We start from the raw sequence: 6143 nt of genomic DNA on the forward strand, positions 1-6143 counted from the left end.
GGGGAAGTTGGGATTATGGAGGGGGAAGTAGGGAAGATGGGGGGAAGTAGGAATAATGAAGGAGCCGAAGGGAGGATTGAGGGGAATAAGGGAGGATGGAGGGGGAAGAATGCAGAGTGTGTGTGTGTGTGGGTGGGTGTGTGTGGTGGTGGTGGTGGGGGGGGGGTTGGGATGATGGAGGGGAACTATGGAGGGTGGAGGGGGAACTAGGGAGGATGGAGGCGGAAGTAGGGAGGATAGTGAGGGAAGTTTGGAGGGAGGGGAAGTAGGGAGGATGGAGGTGGAAGTATGGAGGATGGAGGGGGAAGTTGGGAGGATGGAGGGGAAGCAGGGAGGATGGAGGCGGAAGTAGGGAGGATAGAGGCGGAAGTAGAGAGGGTGGAGGGGGAAGTAGGGGGGATGAAAGGGGCAGTTTAAATTATGGAGGAGGAAGGAAGGATGATGGAGAGGAAGTAGAAATAATGGAGGAGACGAAGGGTGGATGGAGGGGAAGTACGGAGGATGGAGGGGGAATTAGGGAAGCTGGAGGGGGAAGTTGGGATTATGGAGGGGGAAGTAGAGAATATGGGGGAAGTTGGGATTATGGAGGGGGAGGTAGGAAGATGGGGAGAAGTAGGAATAATTAAGGAGCCGATGGGAGAATGGGGTGGGGAAGTAGGGAGGATGGAGGGGAACTATGGAGGGTGGAGCGGGAAGTAGGGATAATAGAGGCGGAAGTAAGGAGGATGGATCCGGAAGTAGGGAGGATGAAGAGGTCAAGTAGGTAGGATTTAGGGGAAAGTAAGTAGAAAAATGCGGAAGTAGAAAGGGTGGAGGGGGAAGTAGGGGGGATGAAAGGGGCAGTTAAAATAATGGAGGGGGGAAGGAAGGATGATGGGGAGGAAGTAGAAATAATGGAGGAGCAGAAGGGTGGATGGAGGGGAAGGACGGAGGATGGAGGGGGAAGTATGGACGGTGGAGGGGGAAGTAGGGAGGATGGAGGAGAAGTAGGGAGGATGGAGGGGGAAGTAGGATCTATGGAGGGGGAAGTAGGGAAGATGGTGAGGAAGTAGGAACACTGATGGACCCGAAGGGAGGATGAAGGGGAAATACGGAGTATGGAGGGGGGAAGAATAGAGGGTTGAGGGGGGAGAAGGTAAGATGAAGGGGGAAGTGGGGATTATGGAGTGGGAAGTAGGGAAGATGGGGAGGAAGTAGGAACACTGAAGGAGCGAAAGGGAGGATGAAGGGGAAATGGATGGAGGGGGAAGTATAGAGGGTTAAGGGGGAAGTAGGGAGGATAGAGGGGAAGTATGGATGGTGGAGGGGGAAGTATGGAGGATGGAGGATGAAGTAGGAAGGATAGAGAGGGAAGTTGGGAGGGAGGGGGAAGTAGGGAGGATGGAGGGGGAAGTAGGGAGGAGGGAGGGGAAGTATGGAGGGTGGAGGGGGGAAGTAGGGAGGATGGAGGGGAAGTATGGATGATGTTTGGGGATGTAGGGAGGGTGGAGAGGAAAGTAGGGAGGATGGAGGGGAAAGGGTGGAGGGAAGTATGGATGATGGAGGGGGAAGTAGGGAGGGGGGGGGGGGGGAATTAGGGAGGATGGAGGGAGAAGTAGGGAGAATGGACGGGGAAGTAGGGAGGATGGAGGAGAAGTAGGGAAGATGGTTAGGAAGTAGGAACACTGATGGAGTCGATGGGAGGATGAAGGGGAAATACGGAGTATGGAGGGGGAAGAATAGAGGGTTGAGGGGGGAGTAGGTAAGATGTAGGGGGAAGTGGGGATTATGGAGTGGGAAGTAGGGAAGATGGGGAGAAGTAGGAATAATGAAGGAGCCGAAGGGAGGATGGAGGGGAAGTACAGAGGAGGGAGGGGGACGTATGGAGGGTGGAGGCGGAAGAGGGGAAGATGGAGGGGAAGTTTGGATTATGGAGGGGGAAGTAGGGAAGATGGGAAGAAGTAGGAATAATAAAGGAGCCGAAGGGAGGATGGAGGGGAAGTAGGGAGGATGGAGGGGGAAGTATGGAGGGTGGAGGGGGAAGTAGGGAGGATGGAGGGGAACTATGGAGGATGGAGGCGGAAGTATGGAGGATGGAGGTGGAAGTTGGGAGGATGGAGGGGAAGTAGGGAGGATGGAGGCGGAAGCACGGAGAATAGAGGCGGAAGTATTGAGGATGGAGGCGGAAGTAGGGAGGATGATAGCGGCAGTTAAAATTATGGAGGGGGAAGTAGTGATGATGGGAGGGAAGTAGGAATAATAAAGAAACCGAAGGGAGGGTGGAGGGGAAGTAGGGAGGATGGAGGGGGAAATATGGAGGGTGGAGAGGAAAGTAGGGAAGATGGAGGGGGAAGTTGGGATTATGGAGGGGGAAGTAGGGAAGATGGGGGGAAGTAGGAATAATGAAGGAGCCGAAGGGAGGATTGAGGGGAATAAGGGAGGATGGAGGGGGAAGAATGCAGAGTGTGTGTGTGTGTGGGTGGGTGTGTGTGGTGGTGGGGTGGGGTGTGGGGGTGTGGGGGGGGGGGGGGGGGGGGGGGGGTGGTTGGGATGATGGAGGGGAACTATGGAGGGTGGAGGGGGAACTAGGGAGGATGGAGGCGGAAGTAGGGAGGATAGTGAGGGAAGTTTGGAGGGAGGGGAAGTAGGGAGGATGGAGGTGGAAGTATGGAGGATGGAGGCGGAAGTAGGGAGGATAGAGGCGGAAGTAGAGAGGGTGGAGGGGGAAGTAGGGGGGATGAAAGGGGCAGTTTAAATTATGGAGGAGGAAGGAAGGATGATGGAGAGGAAGTAGAAATAATGGAGGAGACGAAGGGTGGATGGAGGGGAAGTACGGAGGATGGAGGGGGAATTAGGGAAGCTGGAGGGGGAAGTTGGGATTATGGAGGGGGAAGTAGAGAATATGGTGGGAAGTTGGGATTATGGAGGGGGAGGTAGGAAGATGGGGAGAAGTAGGAATAATTAAGGAGCCGATGGGAGAATGGGGTGGGGAAGTAGGGAGGATGGAGGGGAACTATGGAGGGTGGAGCGGGAAGTAGGGATAATAGAGGCGGAAGTAAGGAGGATGGATCCGGAAGTAGGGAGGATGAAGAGGTCAAGTAGGTAGGATTTAGGGGAAAGTAAGTAGAAAAATGCGGAAGTAGAAAGGGTGGAGGGGGAAGTAGGGGGGATGAAAGGGGCAGTTAAAATAATGGAGGGGGAAGGAAGGATGATGGGGAGGAAGTAGAAATAATGGAGGAGCAGAAGGGTGGATGGAGGGGAAGGACGGAGGATGGAGGGGGAAGTATGGACGGTGGAGGGGGAAGTAGGGAGGATGGAGGAGAAGTAGGGAGGATGGAGGGGGAAGTAGGATCTATGGAGGGGGAAGTAGGGAAGATGGTGAGGAAGTAGGAACACTGATGGACCCGAAGGGAGGATGAAGGGGAAATACGGAGTATGGAGGGGGAAGAATAGAGGGTTGAGGGGGGAGTAGGTAAGATGAAGGGGGAAGTGGGGATTATGGAGTGGGAAGTAGGGAAGATGGGGAGAAGTAGGAATAATGAAGGAGCCGAAGGGAGGATGGAGGGGAAGTACAGAGGATGGAGGGGGACGTAAGAGGGGAAGATGGAGGGGAAGTTTGGATTATGGAGGGGGAAGTAGGGAAGATGGGAAGAAGTAGGAATAATGAAGGAGCCGAAGGGAGGATGGAGAGGGAAGTATGGAGGGTGGAGGAGGAAGTAGGGAGGATGGAGGGGGAACTATGGAGGGTGGAGGGGGAACTAGGTAGGATGGAGGCGGAAGTATGGAGGATGGAGGTGAGAGTTGGGAGGATGGAGAGGAAGTAGGGAGGATGGAGGCGGAAGTAGGGAGAATAGAGGTGGAAGTAGGGAGGGTGGAGGGAGAAGTAGGGAGGATGGAGGGGAACTATGGAGGGTTGAGGGGGAAGTAGGGAGGGTGGGAGGGGGAAGTATGGAGGATGGAGGTGGAAGGTTGGGAGGATGGAGGGGAAGTAGGGAGGATGGAGGCGGAAGTAGGGAAGACTGGTGTGGGGGGGGGGGGGGGGGGGGGGGGGGGGAGTTGGGATTATGGAGGGAGAAGTAGGAAGATAGGGAGGATGAAGGCGGCAGTTGGGAGGGAGGGGGAAGTATGGAGGGTGGAGAGGGAAGTACCGAGGGTGGAGGGGGAAGTAGGGGAGGATGGAGCCGAAGTATGGAGGATGAAGGGCGTTGTTGGGAGGGAGGGGGGAAGTAGGGAGGATGGAGGGGGAAGTATGGACGGTGGAGGGGGAAGTAGGGAGCATGGAGGGGGAAGTAGGGACTATGGAGGGGGAAGTAGGGAAGATGGGGAGCAAGTAGGAACACTCAAGGATCCAAAGGGAGGATGAAGGGGAAATACGGAGTATGGAGGTGGAAGAATAGAGGGTTGAGGGGGAAGTAGGTCAGATGGAGGGGGAAGGGGATTATGTAGTTGGAAGTAGGGAAGATGGGGAGAAGTAGGAAAGATGAAGGAGACGAAGGGAGGATGGAGGGGAAGTACGGAGGATGGACGGGGAAGTATGGAGGGTGGAGCGGGAAGCAGGGAAGATGGAGGGGGAAGTCAGGACTATTGAGGGGGAAGTAGGGAAGATGTGGAGAAGTAGGAATAATGAAGGAGCCGAAGGGAGGATGGAGGGGAAGTAGGGAGGATGGAGGGGGAAGTATGGAGGACGGAGAGGGAAGTATGGAGGGTGGAGGGGGGAAGTAGGAAGGATGGAGGGGAACTATGGAGGGTGGAGGCGGAAGTAGGGAGGATGGAAGTGGAACAATACAGGGTTGAGGGGGAAGTAGGTCAGATGGAGGGGGAAGTGGGGATTATGGAGTGGGAAGTAGGGAAGATGTGGAGAAGTAGGAATAATGAAGGAGACGAAGGGAGGATGGAGGGGAAGTACGGAGTATGGACGGGGAAGTATGGAGGGTGGAGCGGGAAGTAGGGAAGAAGGAGGGGGAAGTGACGACTATGGAAGGGGAAGTAGGGAAGATGGGGAGAAGTAGGAATAATGAAGGAGCCGAAGGGAGGATGGAGGGCGAAGTAGGGACCATGGAGGGGGAAGTATGGAGGGTGGAGGAGGAAGTAGGGAGCATGGCGGGGAACTATGGAGGGTGCAGGGGGAACTAGGGAGGATGGAGGCGGAAGTAGGGAGGATAAAGATGGAAGTTGGGAGGGAGGGGAAGTGGGGAGGATGGAGGGGGAAGTTGGGAGGATGGAGGGGAAGTAGGGAGGATGGAGGCGGAAGTAGGGAGAATAGAGGCGGAAGTAGGGAGGGTGGAGGGGGAAGTAGGGAGGATGAAATGGGCAATTAAAATTATGGGGAGGATGTAGAAATAATGGAGGAGCCGTAGGGTGGATGGAGGGGGGAGTATGGAGGGTGAAGGAGGAAGTAGGGAGGATGGAGGGGAACTATGGAGAGTGGAGGGGGAACTAGGGAGGATGAAGGCGGCAGTTGGGAGGGAGGGGGAAGTATGGAGGATGGAGGGGGAAGTACTGAGGGTGGAGGGGGAGTAGGGATGATGGAGGGGAACTATGGAGGGTGGAGGGGGAACTAGGGAAAAAGGAGGCGGAAGTATGGAGGATAGAGAGGGAAGTTTGGAGGGAGGGGAAGTAGGGAGGATAGAGGTGGAAGTATGGAGGATGGAGGGGGAAGTTGGGAGCATTGAGGGGAAGCAGGGAGGATGGAGGCGGAAGTAGGGAGGATAGAGGCGGAAGTAGAGAGGGTGGAGGGGGAAGTAGGAGGGATGAAAGGGGCAGTTAAAATTATGGAGGGGGAAGGAAGGATGATGGGGAGGAAGTAGAAATAAAGGAGGAGTCGAAGGGTGGATGGAGGGGAAGTACGGAGGGTGGAGGGGGAAGTAGGGAAGATGGAGGGGGAAGTTGGGATTTTGGAGGGAGAAGTAGGAAGTAGGGAGAAGTAGGAATAATGAAGTAGCCGATGGGAGGATGGGGGGGAAGTCGGGAGGATGTAGAGGGAAGTATGGAGGGTGGAGGGGAAAGTAGGGAAACTGGAGGGGGAAATATAGAGGGTTAAGGGGGAAGTTGGAGGGAGGGGGAAGTAGGGAGGATGGAGGGGGAATTAGGGAGGATGGAGGGAGAAGTATGGAGAATGGACGGGGAAGTAAGGAGGATGGAGGAGAAGTAGGGAAGATAGGACG

This window comes from Haliotis rufescens, unplaced genomic scaffold, assembly GCF_023055435.1.
Source record: "Haliotis rufescens isolate VD_foot unplaced genomic scaffold, xgHalRufe1.0.p SCAF_10, whole genome shotgun sequence".
Lineage (NCBI taxonomy): Eukaryota > Metazoa > Mollusca > Gastropoda > Lepetellida > Haliotidae > Haliotis > Haliotis rufescens.